A 20,428-nucleotide genomic window follows, 5' to 3' on the forward strand; every position below is an offset into this window, starting at 1 on the left:
CGCTTTGAGGATGTATTCAAACCTTCACAAAAGCTTTTGTGCCACAACAAACATAATTTGCGAGTCACCTACAGGCAGTGTTGTCTTACACTCTGTGCAAGAAATTCTGCTCTTTGATTTTACTCCATCTAAACGATGGACATTTAGAAAATTCAAATAGCCTTCTATTAGTTGCACTTACTTAGTTAAGATTGAAAATCGTTTGGACGGAGTAAAATCGAAGAGCAGATTTTTTTTGCACAGAGTATAAGACAACACTGCCTACAGATTTAGGTGCCCGACTGAATGAGGCTTTGTCATAGATGAATTCCAAAGTCCATTTCAACATTTTTTGTATTATTCTACTTAGGGTCGATTTCTTCACCTCCGCTTAGGCCTTAAACCTTGTTTAAGCGTATGGGTAAGCACCGCTGAAGAGTTAAGCGAAGGTGAAGAAATTGGCCATTAGTAGATTAAATCTACTAGATACAGCCTAATTCAAATTCGCAACTATACGACCAACCAATTCATTATCCAATGTTTGTCACCACACTGTCTTAGAGGCACCATCACTTGAGGTAGATTTGAAATTGAATTTTGACGAGTTCTACCTCAACAACATTCTAACAACTAACTAACAACAACAATTATAACACGAGTTTAGTACTATTCCAATCAATTCCACCACGTTGTATTGTCTTACAAATACGTATTTCGTCCCTGTAAGGCCATCTTCAGTGTCTCTTATTTTACTCGACTCGACTCAAGTTAATTTATTTTTTTATTGCGAATAGTCATCGGCGTGGCAAAATTATGATCGGCGGCGCGCCGGCCCAAAATCGCCGGCGGCGGCGGCGTGAGTAAAACCACCGGCGGCGGCGGCGCGGCGCGGCGGCGCACAGGTCTAGTTCGCACGTGACAGGTTATATATGAATCAAAGTTATTTGAAAACACGGGTGGTTTGGGAAAAATGACTTGTGCACAAATTAATTAAGCCCGCATTAAAAAAATGGATCGAAAAGGTAAATCTCGTTTCCACAATTTTTATTTTGTTTAGACTCCACTATAAGCTGTCAAAATTTGCGCCTATCAAAACAACCTTTCCATGCAACATCTCATATAGCTGTCACTCATAGCGGATGGTTCCCGTTTCCCGTTTTCCTCGTTTTCCTCCATCATCGTCTTGTTTCGTTTTGACGCAGGAGAAGTTTTTGGCAGCCAATATCATCGCTTCGTCGTCGCCTTGAAAACATGAAAGCAGCCACAGCAGCAGCGGCAGCATAGAAAGATTCGGAAGAAAATCAGTACATTGCCGAATTCGTTTAGTTTTTATGCGTACTTTAGTGCTGCCCAGGGTTCTCCGGTACTGTTCCGAGCTAGCGGCAGGTTGCAGTGTCCTGGAAAAAGATTCGTCACTGAAGTAAAACAGATTCCCGGAGTTTCAAAAGGTGAGTAGCCGATTGGGTCGGGCTTCTTCACAATAGGGCAGAGGCCTAGTGCGCTTGTATTTTTTTTTGTGCAAAGTCTCGTATTGGGGATGGGAGAAATAAATTCAATTTTGCACCGGTTTGCATGGGATCTGGTTAGCTAATTAGAATACGTATTCGCAAGACAAAATCGATTCCGGAAATGTCTGAATTTCATTAGCAGGACAAAAATTTCCAGTTGCTTCATGTTTCGACTTCCGATTAGATGGGATGAAGTTGCGTAGTTCGGTCTTCCAATCAACATGGAGCCGGGTTGATGAAAAATTAAAATAAACTGAGTATTTTTTGCCTTTTCTCATAATCTGATTAATTATCATCACAATTTACGACCAATGGTTTGGTTTGTTTCGAAAACATTTCGTAACTGAGCTATGGCGACGAAACTTTGAAATATGCTAATGAGTTCAATCGATTAATCCGTGATGAATAATATGTAGTAGATAAAAATAAACTGCAAGGCATTCGGCACTACGTTCCTATTTGATTTCGACATGCACTCATATTGCTTCCATAGGTTGGGAACAAATATTGCATTTTAAGTTCAATAACTTGAAGTATTATTCAGGAGAACAGTTGAAAGGAAAATACAAACTACAAGATTAATTTATTGGTAACATTTTGTGAGAAAAAGTGTTACTTACAAGCTCTGCTACACACATCGCATTAATTCTAAAAAACTAGAATAAACCACCTAGCGTTGATGGTACCCATCTTGTGTATTATAAAATGTCATAAAAAATTACATAAGTGAAGTCAAAATAGCTCTTTATGAGGGTAGATTCAATTTACATTTATTAGCGTTTATTTGAATGCATTGAATCAGATTTTGCAAAAAAACATTTTTTTCGATTTTAAATGTTTTTTTCCTTGAAAAACAGAAGTTTTTTTTTCATAACTCCAATATGAAATGTTCGGCAAGGTTAATTTTTCAATAGCGATAAACTAGACCGCATTTCCCGTCGAATGCAACCTGTTGCGAGCAAATTGGACAATGATAAGTTTGAAGAAGGGTGTCTCACATTTTGTGTACACACATACAGACAACACCTCAATTTGTTGAGCTGAGTCGATTGGTTTAATAACACTATGGGTCTCCAAGCCTTCCATCAAAAGTTAGAGTTTGGAGTGATCCTATATCCTTTGCGTATACTTGGGGTTCTTCCGCAAATTACGTAACACATGCTGTATGGAAGGTTTAATTTTGTTTGTATTAATCGTAACGCTCGGCCTGACCCCCCTTCCTCTCCCTACAGCGATATGTAATTTGTGAAAGGCCACTTAGTATACGACATGAATTTGGCAACGCGCTGATGTCGGGCGTTGCGTAAAGATCCTCTCGTGGCTGAAAGGGATGCGATTTCTCCAGGAAATGAGTTCGACTGTGCAACCTTCCACAACACTTCTTCGGTCTATTTCAGTTCACGTTGGAGAGTACTTTGTTGGAGCTTGTTACGTCGTGTATTGTCGACGTAAGTACAAAGACCATCGTTCGGTATAGTCTGGTCATCTGCTAAACCTAGAAACGTCGATCAACGAAGGGGTGGTGCAGTGAACGTGGTTTAATCGAAGTTCCTCTTCTTCTTCTTCTTCAATGGCTCTCCATTCCAACTAGAACATAGGCTGCTTTTCAACATATAAATATCTATTATTTTAGGACAAATCAGAACCAACTCCACTTTGTGGCCCAGCCAGACGGATTCCATCTCCATTCCTGGGCGTCGGCTACTGAAAGTATGAGTGCAATCCGTAGAGCAAAAATTTTGTTGAATCGACGATGCTTCGATCGTATCCAGGCCAACATAGTGCTGGAATCGACCCAGAGAACGCTTATGGGATGCGTGTGGATGATAGTCTCCGGAATCCGGACTCCTAGAATGATGGTTTTTTTTTTTTCAAATGCGGGATGGATAACACTTTCAATGAGTCCACTTTTGTTTCAAATCGGTAATACGCAACACTTCGTCGACGACAACGAGCAGTTCAATCCGGTTTAAACTTGTATAGGAAATCGATCTTGGAAATATGTAGTATAAAACACATTCTGCTCTCGATTTCATAGCTGACGTAACAATTGCACTCCTGCATGTATTTTGGAAGATTTAAGGACTTGTTCCGATTTCGGTAAAACCGGAACCATCGGACGCAAAACTCTTCTAATTTCTGTCCTTCTAAATCTCAAATCGGTCCACGGGCACCGAAGATGTTTCGGGCATTGGCGTAAATAGATTCGATTTTTTTGCCTTTCTCATATACAAAGTATACGTAAAGGTTATAGGATCACTCCAAAACCGAACTTTTGATAGAAGGCTCGGAGACCCATAGTGTTATATACCAATCGACTCAGCTCGACGAATTGAGGTGATGTCTGTATGTGTGTGTGTGTTTTTATAGAGGGATGAAAGCAAATCTGCTTACAGACACCTGAAATTATCACTCAGGGAGAGGGGTTGGCATGGTCGGCAGAAGGCCGGCCCGCCGGACCCACTGTGTGTGTGTGTGTGTGTGTGTGTGTGTGTGTGTGTGTGTGTGTGTGTGTGTGTGTGTGTGTGTGTGTGTGTGTGTGTGTGTGTGTGTGTGTGTGTGTGTGTGTGTGTGTGTGTGTGTGTGTGTGTGTGTGTGTTTTTACAAGGGTTTAAGGCTTTGGAAAAATTGCGCGACAGAAACCTCGAGCATCCACACTATGCTCGAAGGCGAACAGGGGCTTGATTTTCGTCATTGCCACACGATAAGCATACCCCAAGGATCAGCGTCAGCTTCTTGGCACAACTGCTTGAAGCAGTCGGACTTGCTAACTTTGATCTCCCGTTTGAAAGCCGCTCTAGCTTCCCGGAAAACTATCTTACGCTCTTCTCTTACCGTTTCAGACCTTGCCCTCTGAAAACGTCTCCTTGCCCTGAGACAGGCAACACAAAGATTGGCAAGATTTTCGTTCCACCATTAATTTGGGCGTCGGCTGTCCAATAGCTCCAGTTTCCTTGGCATCGACGCATCGCAAGCCCTCGCTAACGTTTCCGTCAGTTCATCTGCTTCCAGATTTGTTGCGCCGCTGTCAACTAGAAGTGCTTCGATGAAAATCCTTGTCTTGTCCTTCGTCTTCCATCTTCGCCTGGTAGTCCTTATCCCTCTCCGCGTCGTCGGTAGCCGTGTTCCAACACTATACCGGATAGCTTGATGATCACTATGAGTGTAGTCCTCACAAACTCTCCAGCTCATGTTTCTCACCAGCGACGGGCTGCAAAACGTCACGTCAATGATGGACTCCCTGCTGTCTCCCTGTACTAACGGTACCTTCGTTGCACAGTCTGACTTCCAGCTTTGCAAGCGCCTCCAGCAAACTGTAACCTCTGGCGTTGATCAGCCTGCTTCCCCAATCCACTGCCCAAGCATTGAAGTCGCCTCCGATGATTACGGCACAGACAAACAGACATAACACTTGTCAAATTTCCATCGTTCACTGATTTACTGGTCAATTCAAATAATCATTAGTTGGCCAATCGATCACTCGTGGCGCGCACATCGGTTTTGCTCTAGTTTGACGTTTGCTCACTACCGCCATCTGGTTCGTGATTTACCTAACTAACTGAAATCAACAGATGTCGTTAGTGTTTAAACGACGATGAATTTGATGAGTGGATGTTCAATGTGTTATGTCTGTTTGTCTGTGATTACGGGTTTAAGGCCGATCAGCTTCTCCGTGAGTACATCCAGCATCCGGTTATACTGCTCTAAAGTCCACCGTGGGGGTGCGTAGCAGCTACATACGAAGATCCCGTTGATTTTGGCGACAACAAAACCTTCGTTAGAGCTGTCTACCACCTCTTGGATAAGGAATCCGCCCATCACTTGGATAGCCGCAATCCCCGTACCATCCGCCACCCAGTTGCCGTTGTCAGAAGGGATCCGGTACGGCTCAGCAATAATTGCCACGTCGCAAATTGCTTCTGTTGTCGACTGCCACAACAGTTGCTGTGCGGTGTCGCAATGATTGAGATTCAACTGGATGATCTCCATTAATCCCGGCCCGCCATCGCCTTCTTGTATGCAGGGAATTGGAAGCCACCCGTCGTATGGTCGTTTCTATCCTCCGGTTTGCAGAGCAGGCATCTCGGTTGCTTCGTACAGTCCCTAGCAACGTGTCATTCTTCGCCACACTTTCTACATCGACCGGATCTATCCGGACCTTTGCAGTTTCGCGCCTGGTGTCCAAACGCCATGCATTTGAAGCATCGCTCCATCTCTTCTGTGACCCGCGGAGTGAGTCTCAACGGGCACATCGACCATCCGACTGTCACCTTGTCCCCCTCGACCATTTTGTTGGCAGCAACTGCTGGTAATCGTATCGCTGCTACTTGTGTACCACCGTACGCTTTCCTCAGCCGGATCGTCATCTGCACCTCACTCAGCATACATTGCGAGACAAGAGCCTCCCTCAGTTCGTCTTCCGACGTAATCTCGTCCTGGACCTGGACCAGGGGTGACATTGTGCATCTCGAATCGAATCACTCGATTCGTAAGTTTTTGGATTCGTTTCGAAAAAATTGCGGCATTATGTATTTCGTTCGACTTCATTCAGTCGCGGTACAAGATTTCGAATGGTGCTGTACTAGTTTAATCGAGTATGTTCTGTCAAACGAAATGTAAACAGAGAGAATAAGAGATAGCTGTCTCCGTGCTTAGTATGCCGCCCGCTGGAGAGACAACCTTTAGCGCATGGCGAAGGTGAGTAAACAGAGAGAATAAGAGTAATTTCATCTGCGTGTAGCATGTTGCCTGTTGGAAAGGCATCCTTCAGGGCATGAATTGGCAGTTAATTTATAAACTATTATTAACACCCAAAAGGCCAAGCTCTTTGAGAAAGCGATTTTTGATTTTGAAAAAATCATAACTTTTTTATTTTTTGTCCAATCTTGATGAAATTTTGACACAAGGTCCAATTTTTATTCTAGTTTTGGCTGCACACTGAGTTTTTTGAAATTTCTGGATGGTTCCGGAATTATTCCAGATTCCTTTGGGGTACCAGCAAACTGGTGTTTGGGGTATTTCGCCAGTTACTCAATATTTCTCCATGGAACCCATATCAAACAGTATAAAAAAATGTTGCCACACTAATAACGAGTCTCATAGCGATTTTTCCGAAAGTTGGTCTTCCATACGGACATCCCCAGGAAGCTTCCAAATGTCCCCAGGGAACCTGTAATGGGGACAATTTCGATTTTGCTCCGAAACATGTCGTGCGACGGCTCTTTCTTCACAATTTTTCATGAATATACTCGCTGTTGTTATAAAAGTGGTCTATGGTCAGTTTGGCCACTCTTGTGACACCCGGAATGCCCCCAGGGAACCTGTAAAGGGGACAATTTCGATTTTGCTCCGAAATATGTTGTGCGACGACTCTTTCTTCACATTCTTTTATGAATATACTCGTTGTTGTTATGAAAGTGGTCTATGGTCAGTTTGGCCACTCTTGTGACACCCGGAATGCCCCCAGGGAACCTGTAAAGGGGACAATTTCGATTTTACTCCGAAACATGCCGTGCGATGGCTCTTTCTTCACAATTTTTCATGAATATACTCGCTGTTGTTATAAAAGTGGTCTATGGTCAGTTTGCACCCCTTGGTACACCCGGAATGCCCCCAGGGAACCTGTAAAGGGGACAATTTCGATTTTGCTCCGAAACATGTCGTGCGACGGCTCTTTCTTCACATTCTTTTATGAATATACTCGTTGTTGTTATGAAAGTGGTCTATGGTCAGTTTGGCCACTCTTGTGACACCCGGAATGCCCCCAGGGAACCTGTAAAGGGGACAATTTCGATTTTACTCCGAAACATGCCGTGCGACGGCTCTTTCTTCACAATTTTTCATGAATATACTCGCTGTTGTTATAAAAGTGGTCTATGGCCAGTTTGGCTACTCTTGTGACGCCCGGAATGCCCCCAGGGAACCTGTAAAGGGGACAATTTCGATTTTGCTCCGAAATATGTCGTGCGACGGCTCTTTCTTCACATTCTTTTATGAATATACTCGTTGTTGTTATGAAAGTGGTCTATGGTCTGTTTGGCCACTCTTGTGACACCCGGAATGCCCCCAGGGAACCTGTAAAGGGGACAATTTCGATTTTACTCCGAAACATGCCGTGCGATGGCTCTTTCTTCACAATTTTTCATGAATATACTCGCTGTTGTTATAAAAGTGGTCTATGGTCAGTTTGCACCCCTTGGTACACCCGGAATGCCCCCAGGGAACCTGTAAAGGGGACAATTTCGATTTTGCTCCGAAATATGTCGTGCGACGACTCTTTCTTCACATTCTTTTATGAATATACTCGTTGTTGTTATGGAAGTGGTCTATGGTCAGTTTGGCCACTCTTGTGACACCCGGAATGCCCCCAGGGAACCTGTAAAGGGGACAATTTCAATTTCACTCTGAAACATGTCGTGCGACGTCTCTTTCTTTACAATCTTTCATGAATATATTCGCTGTTGTTATAAAAGTGGTCTATGGTTAGTTTGGCCACTCTTGTGACACCCGGAATGCCCCCAGGGAACCTGTAAAGGGGACAATTTCGATTTTACTCCGAAACATGTCGTGCGACGGCTCTTCTTCACGATCTTCCATGAATAAGCTCGCTGTTCTTATAAAAGTGGTCTATGGTCAGTTTGGCCACTCTTGTGACGCCCGGAATACCCCCAAGAAACCTGTAAAGGGGACAATTTCGATTTTGCTCCGAAACATGTCACGCTACGGCTCTTTCTTCACAATTTGTTATGAATAAACTCGCTGTTCTTACAAAAATTGTTTGGCCTCTCTTGGGACACCCGGAATGCTCCCAAGGAACAATTAAATGGAACAATTTCGATCTTGCTCCGAAACATGTCGTGTGATGGCTCTTTCTTCACAATTTGTTATGAATAGATTCGAAATTCTTATAAAGGTGGTCATTGGTCTGTTTGGCCACTTTGTTCAGAATTGCTAACGTATTCTTTTCAGAATCCTAAATAAATTCTGTTCAGAAAACCGTTCGATTTTTCTTTCAGAATCGCAAACAGATTCTGTTAGGAACCTTCAACGGGTTCTATTCAGAATCTCAAACGGATTGGGATCCGAATTCCAAACAAATTATGTTCCGAATCTCAAACAGATTCTTTTCAGAAACCTAAACGGACTCTGTTCAGAATTCTGTACAAATTCCTCTCCAAATCTCAACCGAAATTATGTTCAGAATTACGAACGGATTCTGTTTAGAACTCCAATCGAAACGGATTCTGTTTGAAATTTTGAATCCCGTACAGATTCGTTTCAGAATCTCAAATAGAGTTTGTTTGGAATACCAGACGGATTTAGTTTAGAATCTCGAACAAATTTTGCTCATAATCCTGAGTTGATGCTTCTTAGAATCTCGAGCCGATGCTAATCAGGATCCCAATAGGGTTTTTCTCAGAACTTCACCCTAAATTTTTACGACAAGTTATTGTTCACTAAGCCTCGAGCATAAAAAACATGAGATCGAAATTATAGAACGGGTCAGCATATGATCAACTGTGCCGAAAGGTGCTATGGCGAAAAAAAACAATTTCTCGTGTCAAGTCTGCTACTGCGAAAAATGTACTATAGACCTGGGTGCTGCTGAAAGAGTCGTCTTTTTGCTCTCAAGCGAGTGAAGGGGTATTTTGAAAATATTCCCATGAGCCAAAATATTTTGCAGTTACTTAGTTGTAAAAAAATTCTCGCTCTTAAGATTTATCTTTTCATGCTGCATGAGGGCGCACAAATGCGGGATACTCGACAAATCGATTTTATTCGAACCTCCCAGTAATATGTAATATAGACTGAAAAACAAATGCTGTAATAGGTTCAAGTTCATAAAAAGTTAGTACGTATTTAAACCACCAACTCGATTTTCCAGCAGTCAGTTCAGCGGATACGGGCATCGAGGTTTTTTTAAACTAATTGCTTGAAAAGGTGCTTCCGTTGCATGCAGTTTATTCTCCAACGGGGCCCTCCTTAGCCGGGTGGTAAGACGCGCGGCTACAAAGCAAGACCATGCTGAGGGTGGCTGGGTTCGATTCCCGGTGCCGGTCTAGGCAATTTTCAGATTGGAAATTGTCTCGACTTCCCTGGGCATAAAAGTATCATCGTGTTAGCCTCATGATATACGAATGCACAAATGGTAAACTTGGCCAAGAAACCTCGCAGTTAATAACTGTGGAAGTGCTTAATGAACACTAAGCTGCGAGGCGGCTCTGTCCCAGTGTGGGGATGTAATGCCAATAAGAAGAAGAAGAAGGGATTCGAAATTCGAGTCTTTCAATTATCTGCAGGGTAGCACTAATTATATTTTATTTCTGAGACTGCTGTTGGTAGCGAGGACTAAATACGAAATATCGTAAACCGTAACACACTACGTCAAAGTGATTACCGTGTTAAGGGAAAAAATATATGTATGTATGAATGCCATCATTATTTTCAATAAACTTTCACACAGTTCTGTTTTGTCTTGAATATCTGAAACATCATAATTCTGCTCCTCAGATGCCCCAGTAAGTCCTGGTTGAAAGTTTACTTTTCCTCCGACTTTAAGACAGCATCACTAGTTCTTTAAACTATTTCTATGTGTGCACATTTAGATTACTCCGAGGATACTGCAAGCAGCGTAGGGCTAGTAGGATATCGCAAGGGACAATATACGGAATATTAGGTAGAAATGACAGAATGCTTCATTACTTATTCAAAACTCCCATCACTTGTAACTATGAAACAATCAGCCATTGGCTGTGATTTCACTCTAAACATTCTAACGAATATCGTAATTCTACTTGCTTTCATATATGTTCACGATGTCAAGCGTGAATTATAGCAAAGCCTGTTTCTATTTGTTCCTCTTTTGACTGGTGCCGCATCAAAATCAATGACTGTCATCGTCAAAATTCTTGGATTTCTATAATCCCATTGTATTATATTATGTGGACATCGATGAAACACAAAGTATTCGGTGATACATCATTTACAGCCTTTTGCAAATAGAAGCCGGTTGCGACAGTATATAGATGCAAAAAGGGCTTGTTTTTATCTGTATTTTTCAATTTTACTTTTCTTCGTATCGATAAAATTTTCTCAAATTCCCTTGACCTTCAAATCCAGTTGTCAAGCGATATTGAGATTGACCAGTTGTAAAAATGGAGAGCTCATCGGAGTCGGATCTAGCCAACGTGCATTCTGATGTCCATGAATTCGTCTGTGATCTGAACAGCGGCGAAGAGCTTTTTGAAGTGCATCCGTTTGCATACGAAGAGGATGAAACAACATATTTTAACAAATCAGGAGATTTTGAGTGGTCAACAAAGCGACCTTCCAAAGTTCGTTAAAATGATGCAAAACTTGAACGTGAAGAAAGTTTCAATCTATATTTAAGTAAAATAAGTTTACCTAAAAAAGCATTTATGGAGTTTTTCGACGAGGAGATGATGGATAGGTTAATGCTATACACAAATATGGAAGCTGCTGCAAGGAGTGATACCAATTATCGTCCCTCGACCACTTTTATAACAACAGCGAGTATATTCATGAAAAATTGTGAAGAAAGAGCCGTCACACAACATGTTTCGGAGCAAAATCGAAATTGTCCCCTTTACAGGTTCCCTGGGGGCATTCCGGGTGTCACAAGAGTGGCCAAACTGATCATAGACCACTTTTATAACAACAGCGAATATATTCATGAAAAATTGTGAACAAAGAGCCGTCGCACGACATGTTTCGAGCAAAATCGAAATTGTCCCTTTACAGGTTCCCTGGGGCATTCCGGTGTCACAAGAGTGGCCAAACTGACCATAGACCACTTTTATAACAACAGCGAGTATATTCATAAAACATTGTGAACAAAAGAGCCGTCGCACGACATGTTTCGGAGCAAAATCGAAATTGTCCCCTTTACAGGTTCCCTGGGGACATTCCGGGTGTCACAAGATTGGCCAAACTGACCATAGACCACTTTTATAACAACAGCGAATATATTCATGAAAAATTGTGAAGAAAGAGCCGTCACACAACATGTTTCGGAGCAAAATCGAAATTGTCCCCTTTACAGGTTCCCTGGGGGCATTCCGGGTGTCACAAGAGTGGCCAAACTGACCATAGACCCCTTTTTTAACAACAGCGAGTATATTCATGAAAAATTGTGAAGAAAGAGCCGTCACACAACATGTTTCGGAGCAAAATCGAAATTGTCCCCTTTACAGGTTCCCTGGGGGCATTCCGGGTGTCACAAGAGTGGCCAAACTGATCATAGACCACTTTTATAACAACAGCGAATATATTCATGAAAAATTGTGAAGAAAGAGCCGTCGCACGACATGTTTCGGAGCAAAATCGAAATTGTCCCCTTTACAGGTTCCCTGGGGGCATTCCGGGTGTCACAAGAGTGGCCAAACTGACCATAGACCACTTTTATAACAACAGCGAGTATATTCATAAAACATTGTGAACAAAAGAGCCGTCGCACGACATGTTTCGGAGCAAAATCGAAATTGTCCCCTTTACAGGTTCCCTGGGGACATTCCGGGTGTCACAAGATTGGCCAAACTGACCATAGACCACTTTTATAACAACAGCGAATATATTCATGAAAAATTGTGAAGAAAGAGCCGTCACACAACATGTTTCGGAGCAAAATCGAAATTGTCCCCTTTACAGGTTCCCTGGGGGCATTCCGGGTGTCACAAGAGTGGCCAAACTGACCATAGACCCCTTTTTTAACAACAGCGAGTATATTCATGAAAAATTGTGAAGAAAGAGCCGTCACACAACATGTTTCGGAGCAAAATCGAAATTGTCCCCTTTACAGGTTCCCTGGGGGCATTCCGGGTGTCACAAGAGTGGCCAAACTGATCATAGACCACTTTTATAACAACAGCGAATATATTCATGAAAAATTGTGAAGAAAGAGCCGTCGCACGACATGTTTCGGAGCAAAATCGAAATTGTCCCCTTTACAGGTTCCCTGGGGGCATTCCGGGTGTCACAAGAGTGGCCAAACTGACCATAGACCACTTTTATAACAACAGCGAGTATATTCATAAAACATTGTGAACAAAAGAGCCGTCGCACGACATGTTTCGGAGCAAAATCGAAATTGTCCCCTTTACAGGTTCCCTGGGGACATTCCGGGTGTCACAAGATTGGCCAAACTGACCATAGACCACTTTTATAACAACAGCGAATATATTCATGAAAAATTGTGAAGAAAGAGCCGTCACACAACATGTTTCGGAGCAAAATCGAAATTGTCCCCTTTACAGGTTCCCTGGGGGCATTCCGGGTGTCACAAGAGTGGCCAAACTGACCATAGACCCCTTTTTTAACAACAGCGAGTATATTCATGAAAAATTGTGAAGAAAGAGCCGTCGCACGACATGTTTCGGAGCAAAATCGAAATTGTCCCCATTACAGGTTCCCTGGGGACATTTGGAAGCTTCCTGGGGATGTCCGTATGGAAGACCAACTTTCGGAAAAATCGCTATGAGACTCGTTATTAGTGTGGCAACATTTTTTTATACTCTTTGATATGGGTTCCATGGAGAAATATTGAGTAACTTGCGAAATACCCCAAACACCAGTTTGCTGGTACCCCAAAGGAATCTGGAATAATTCCGGAACCATCCAGAAATTCCGAAAAACTCAGTGTGCAGCCAAAACTAGAATAAAAATTGGACCTTGTGTCAAAATTTCATCAAGATTGGACAAAAAATAAAAAAGTTATGATTTTTTCAAAATCAAAAATCGCTTTCCCAAAGAGCTTGGCCTTTTGGGTGTTAATAGAGCAGTTGCAACCGATTTAAACATTATGCCGATACGACATGTTTTGTAAATTGAGAAATTGTTACGGCACAAATTATTAGTTTTATGTTAATTCGAGTTTATGCCACAGATCCAATTTTGAGCTAAATAATTTAAAGCTAAAGAAGGATTCTAATCTAATCTAATCTAATCTCATACTTGCGTAGCCAATACTTGAAAGCATCCTGGAAAATGACGGTTTCTGAATTCCGTCATTTTTCTTTTCATATGGCCAGGCCAACTACGCAGTATGTACCGCAGAGATGACTCCTAGATATTGAGCGACTTCAGGAATACCTAAAGTCACTCAATAGCTTGGAATCGAGGGGAAAGGAAGAAAGCGTGGACCTCCCGTACCAAACGCTTCCAATAATATAGATACCTAATATATAATAAAAATCGTGTGCATATTTATGTATGATGTATATAAGTTTGTTTATGTGTGTATATGAGTGTGTATGTGGGTTTTTATGTGTAGTGAATGTGTGTGTGTGCTTTTGTGTGGGTGCGTGCGTATTTAAATAAATTTACAGTTTATCAAAACCATACCTCTGCTCAAAAATTCTGTCGCCGAACCAAGAGTCAACACGCACTGAACTAATTAACTTTATTACCGGTCGCGCAATGCAAAACACAAAATTTCGGCAAATCGCGCGATCGTTCTGCTGTCCGAAACAAGAGCCAACACGCACTCTAATTTAAAGCTAAAGAAGGATTCGATAATAAATTACTTTAATTCTAAATTTAAATGCACTTGGGTAATCTAAAACGCGTTTTTTTATTTAACTCATCTATTTTACGTAGATTTCGCAATATACACGTTTTTACGCAGATTTTCCTCGTAGATTTTTCACGCGATTTATCGAAATCGTCAAGAAATACGTGAAAACTTAATAAATACTATTTTAGTTGAAGTCGTTTTTACGCGGATTTCGGGATAATTAGGATATTGTCTGGAAACTATAAAAGTAGGTATACTTATGACATTCTTTTCCTCAAGAGACAATAATAAAACATTTATTCTCTTCCCGTAAACAAATAATAACAAATATGATTAAAAACTTTCAGTAAGAAATAACTCTCGAACAACATTCGAAAGCTATAAAGGTGACGAGTGTTTTTCATTCGACTTGAGTCGTTTTTCAGTGTGCTATCGAGTTTCCATAATGCCAAAACATCTCGTTATTCTTGTACCTCCTCGAGCATACTCGAACGATGAGTCGTTTTCGAGATCGAATCGAAACCCGTAATGCCAAACATGTTCGACTCGATAGAATTACGTTCGAATCGAGATGCACAATGCCACCCCAGGTCTCTGCACTCGACTGTGTAAGAGTATAAGAGCTCTTACGTTTGCTTCACTGCTCAAGGAATTGGCAACGAGCTCCCGGAAGGCCGAGCTTTTGATTGTTGGATTTTTCTTCAGATCGAACATCAACTCCCCCTTCTGGGTAAGCCTAGTCCTCACTACTTTCTCACCCAAGTCCTTGAGATCCGGGTTTTCTCTCACTTTCCTTAGGATTGCTGCATACGTCGTCCTATCGCTCGCTTCGATGATCAGGGCGTCGCGCTTGACCCTCTCCTGAGGAGATCGAAGTTTTTCTTTCTTCTTTCTGTTTTCTTCTTTCTGTTCCTTCTTCTTTTCCACAGCCACCTTCTGCTTTTTCCTCTTCTCTCGCTGGCTTTCCACGGTTTGCCAATCACCGTTCTTGGCGCCATCCTTTAGTACGTTAGCACAATCGTGCACGTTCCGCTGCTTCTTCGGGACTTCCTGCTCTCCTGGCGAGTCCCTGCTTCGCTTCTCCGTGCGAGTATTTTGGATGCTCATTGGTGTCTGCTGTGTGTCTGCTGTATGCTCCGCTCCCTCTCTCAGCGTTTTTTCAGCTGCTTCAGCTCTTCTTTTGAGCGCGTTCTGTTCGTGCTCGGCAGCTTTAACGGCGGATTTGATGCTCCTCACTAGAACCTTTATCTTAGTGTGGACATTGTGTTTGTCCTTCTTCTTCTTCTTCTTATCTTCTTATTGGCATTACATCCCCACACTGGGACAGAGCCGCCTCGCAGCTTAGTGTTCATTAAGCACTTCCACAGTTATTAACTACGAGGTTTCTAAGCCAAGTTACCATTTTTGCATGCGTATATCATGAGGCTAACAAGATAGTACTTTTATGCCCAGGGAAGTCGAGACAATTTCCAATCCGAAAATTGTCTAGACCGGCACCGGGAATCGAACCCAGCCTCCCTCAGCATGGTCTTGCTTTGTAGTGTTTGTCCATCACGAAGTCATAAAGCTCGTTGACTCGCTTCCGCACCTCCATCAGGTTGGACCTCCCACGTTGTAGTTCCTCCTGAATAACACTACTTGCCGATTTTGGTGTGGACACCCTATTCTCGGATCCTATCTCCTGTTGGCCTGCCTCGTTCTCAGAAGTCTTGGCCAAACTGCTGATACTTGTTACTGCTGCCTGCGCCATCACTGGAGAGTGGAGATCGCTGCAGCTTCCCACTTTTTGCGAAAACAATCGCTCCGCCTGCTCCTTCGTTGTTTGTAGAATTTGTTTCCATGTTAAAAGGGTTCCCCTCCGGGCCGTTATCTCTACCTGTTGTAGATAGTCGCCTCTTGTGATCCCATGGGAGCCTTTGTAAACAGTGAGATCCATGCAAGGGTTGACTCCGGTGCTTTATAACACCGTGTTCAGAGCCGGATTGGCGTAAATCAGGAATGGTGCATCTGAACCTACTACCCATCGGTATAGGTGACAAGTGTTGAGCGTTACCGGAGGCCTGCTAGGTTGTTTACCGGGACGGAGGCAGACGAACCATTAACCTGCCTGCCATTTCAAAAAGATGTCACTCTTTTTTACTCAGGAAACAGAATAGCTTGACTGTCAGCCCATATACACCTAATCCTATCAAAAAACCGAGAATCATCCAATGTCGTTTGCCGTGACCAGTATACCATAATCAGGATCTTACTGGTATGAATCCTGATGTGCCGGTTGGCACTCCTCTTGGGCTTGTGTGCTTTGAGCGGCGCACGGTCGCTGTGATAGGGCCTGCTTGCAGACACATGCAGCTTTTTATAGAGGTTCAACAGAGCCCACTGTCAAACCCCACCACATCCTAGACAGGCCCCCTAACTCGCAGTGGCCATGGGGAGGGGTCGTCAAGCCCTTGGACAAAGTCCCTACTGCCCCTATGTATGTATGTGTATGTGTACAAAAATGTGCGCCACACTTTTTGTTACTTAGCATTATCCGATTTGCTCGCAACGTGTTGCAATCGACGCGGATTGCGGTCTTCTAGTTGTTTCTTATTAAAGATTGGCCCGATCGGTCATTGCGTTTCAAATTTATTAAAAAAGACATTGTTTTTTGCCAAGGGTCCAAGCAAATAATTTGTGTACACAAGGCTTGCTTTTCGTTATATCGTTTGCATGAATATTTATTGCACTAGGCACGGTGGCTCCGGATCAGAGAAACGACTGGTATGACGGCGAATGTGAGCAGTTAGTTGAGGAGAAGAATACAGCATGGGCGAGATTGCTGCAACACCGCGCGAGGGCGGACGAGGCACGATACAAACGGGCGCGGAACAGACAAAACTCGATTTTTCGGAGGAAAAAGCGCCAGCAGGAACTGTACCGCGCTAAAAACGCACGAAAGTTCTATGAGAAGTTAAACCGTTCACGTAAGGGCCAGCCTGATATGTGTAAGGACATAAACGGGAACCTTCTTACAAACGAGCGTGAGGTGATCCAAAGGTGGCGGTAGCACTACGAAGAGCACCTGAATGGCGATATGGCAGACATTGGTGGCGGTATAGTAATGAACCTAGGAGCACGCGCGCAGGACATGCGACTTCCGGCTCCGAATCTCCAGGAAATCCAGGAGGAGATCGGCCGACTGAAAAACAACAAAGCCCTTGGAGTTGACCAACTACCAGGAGAGCTGTTTAAACACGGTGATGAGGCACTGGCTAGAGCGCTGCACTGGGTGATTACCAAGGTTTGGAAGGATGAGGTTCTGCCGCAGGAGTGGATGGAAGGTGTCGTGTGTCCCATCTACAAAAAGGGCGATAAGCTGGATTGTAGCAACTACCACGCAATCACATTGCTGAACGCCGCCTACAAGGTACTCTCCCAAATTTTATGCCGCTGACTAACACCAATTGCAAGAGAGTTCGTGGGGCAGTACCAGGCGGGATTTATGGGTGAACGCTCTACCACAGACCAGGTGTTCGCCATACGTCAGGTATTGCAGAAATACCGCGAATACAACATGCCCACACATCATCTATTTATCGACTTCAAAGCCGCATATGATACAATCGATCGAGACCAGCTATGGCAGCTAATGCACGAAAACGGATTTCCGGATAAACTGATACGGTTGATCAAGGCGACGATGGATCGGGTGATGTGCGTAGTTCGAGTTTCAGGGGTATTCTCGAGTCCCTTCGAAACGCGTAGAGGGTTACGGCAAGGTGATGGTCTTTACATTACATTACATTATGGATCCTGTACACCTCCGGTGGTGCAAAGGGCCGACTTGAAAGATCTCCATCCTGAGCGATGCCCGGCTATCGCTTTAACCTGTTGCCAGGTTAGATTTCGGTCGACTTCTTTTATTTCTTTATTGAGGCTTCGCCGCCATGAGCCTCTGGGTCTGCCTCTGCTGCGATGTCCCGCTGGGTTCCAGTCTAATGCTTTCTTACAGATTTCGTTTCCGCCCCTACGTAGAGTGTGGCCGACCCAGCCCCACTTCCGATCCCGAATTTCTGTTGTTATCGGCCTCTGGTGACAACGACGATGGAGCTCGTTGTTTGAGATCCAGTTGTGAGGCCACCAGGCCCGAATTATATACCGCAGGCATCTGTTAATGAACACCTGCAGCCGTTGAGTGTTCTCCACTGATACACACCATGTTTCGCTAGCGTATAACAGCACAGATTTCACGTTAGAGTTGAAAATTCGTATTTTGGTGCGTTCACTTATCTGCCTGTTTTTCCAGATATTTCTTAAACTCGCAAAGGCAGCCCTTGCTTTCTTGATCCGTGCGCCTATGTCGATCTTGGTACCGCCGTCTGACGCCATTTGGCTACCAAGATATTGGAAGCTTTCAACATTCTCCACTGGTTGCCCGGCTACTGTGAAACTGGAAGGAGTCACCGTGTTTACATCCAACGATTTGGTTTTGTTGACGTTGATGACTAAACCAGCCGAGGAGGAGCGATCGGCAAGGTCGTTGAGCTTACTCTGCATATCAGAGCGCCGTTGCGCGAGGAGTGCAACGTCATCCGCCAATTCGAAGTCGTTTAGGTGCTCCATGGTTATAGGCTGCCATAACAGCCCGCGGTTTGGTTCACGGTCAATCGCATCTACCAGAATCTCATCGATTACGATGAGGAACAGTAGCGGTGATAGAATACATCCTTGCCTCACACCAGCTACGACCCGGATAGGGTCGGACAGGACCCCATTGTGCAGCACTCTACACGAAAAGGCCTCGTACTGTGCTTCGATGAGGCCGATGATTTTCTCAGGAACCCCCTTGCGTCTCAGGGCGCCCCACATATTCTCGTGATTGAGACGGTCGAAAGCTTTTTCGTAGTCAATGAATACCAAGTAAAGGGACTCTTGGAATTCGTTAACCTGCTCCAAAATGATGCGGAGCGTGACAATATGGTCCACACAGGATCTTCCGGCACGGAATCCGGCTTGCTGCCGCCGGAGAGTCGCATCGATCTTCTCCTGAATCCGGGCTAGGATAATTTTGCACAGAACTTTGAGAACGGTACACAGCAACATAATGCCTCGCCAGTTATCGCATACAGTCAGGTTACCCTTTTTGGGCACCTTCACTAAGATACCTTGCATCCAGTCGACCGGGTAAGTTGCGGTGTCCCAGATATTACGAAATAAACGATGCAGTAGTTGAGCGGATGTCATGGGGTCAGCTTTGAGCATCTCGGCTGATATGCGGTCGACCCCTGGGGCTTTATTCGATTTCATGCTTTGGATGGCTGTTTGAATCTCTAGCAGTGATGGAGCTTCGGTATTGACACGTGTTATACGTCGGATCCTAGGCAGATCATGCCGAGGTGGTGATAGCCTGGTTGGCACTTGAAAAAGTTGTTCGAAGTGCTCGAACCAGCGTTTCAGCTGGTCAGTTGGGTCGGTCAATAACTGATCATTCGCGTCTTTCACAGGCATCGTTGCATTCATCTTCGCCCCGCTTAAGCGTCGTGAGATATCGTAGAGGAGGCGAATGTCCCCGGTTGCGGCGGCTCTCTCTCCTTCGTCGGCCAGAGAGTCTGCCCACGCTCGCTTGTCCCGTCGACATGAGCGTTTTACTTCCTTCTCAAGAGCCGTGTATCGTTGACGGGCTAAGACTTTGGCTCCTCTGGTTTTCGATCGCTCTATCGCGGCTTTGGATTCTCTTCGCTCCTCTATCTTCCTCCAGGTCTCATCGGTGATCCATTGTTTTCTCTGGGTGCGTAGTTCGCCCAGATTGTTCTCGCTGGTGGCGATGAAGGCATTCTTGATGGCGGTCCATTGGTCTTCCACGCTGCCACCTTCCGGAATATCTGCAGCACGCGTCTCCAGTTCTTCAACGAAGGACCGTTTCACCGTGGCATCTTCCAGTCGGCGTGTGTTGAATCGTCGTCCAACTCTTTCCTCCTGCCGACGAATCCGCGCAATGCGCAGGCGTATTTCGCCGATGAGGAGGTGATGATCAGACGCGATATCGGCACTACGTTTATTCCGTACATCAAGAAGGCTCCGTTTCCATTTTCGGCTGATGCAGATGTGGTCGATTTGATTTTCTGTAAAGCCGTCACGGGAGACCCACGTGACCTTGTGAACCGGTCGATGAGGGAAGAGCGATCCCCGATCACCATGTCGTTATTACCACAAAATTCTGCGAACAGCTCTCCGTTTTCGCTCATTTCTCCGAGACCATGGCGTCCCATAATGCGCTCATGGTTCGAGTTGTCGGATCCGATCTTCGCATTGAAGTCGCCCAAACAGATCTTGATATCACCCTTCGGAATTCTATCTACGACGGCATTGAGTTGACTGTAGAAGTTCTCTTTGTCTTGCAGATCGGCAGCATCGGTTGGCGCATAAC

The 20,428-nt window shown here is 44.2% G+C and overlaps 1 protein-coding gene across 2 annotated transcripts in view; it reads left to right on the forward strand.

The window, feature by feature from the left end:
* The first annotated feature begins 1,163 nt into the window (after nt 1-1,163).
* LOC134224802 (DCN1-like protein 4) overlaps nt 1,164-20,428 on the forward strand; it is a 32,558-nt gene continuing 13,293 nt past the window's right edge. For both annotated transcript variants that reach the window (XR_009983065.1, XM_062704391.1), the window contains exon 1: nt 1,164-1,427. The gene's annotated coding sequence lies outside the window, so the exon portion shown is untranslated. The remainder of the gene's footprint in view (nt 1,428-20,428) is intronic.

The sequence above is a fragment of the Armigeres subalbatus genome, chromosome 3 (assembly GCF_024139115.2).
Source record: "Armigeres subalbatus isolate Guangzhou_Male chromosome 3, GZ_Asu_2, whole genome shotgun sequence".
In the NCBI taxonomy this organism is placed as follows: Eukaryota; Metazoa; Arthropoda; class Insecta; order Diptera; family Culicidae; genus Armigeres; species Armigeres subalbatus.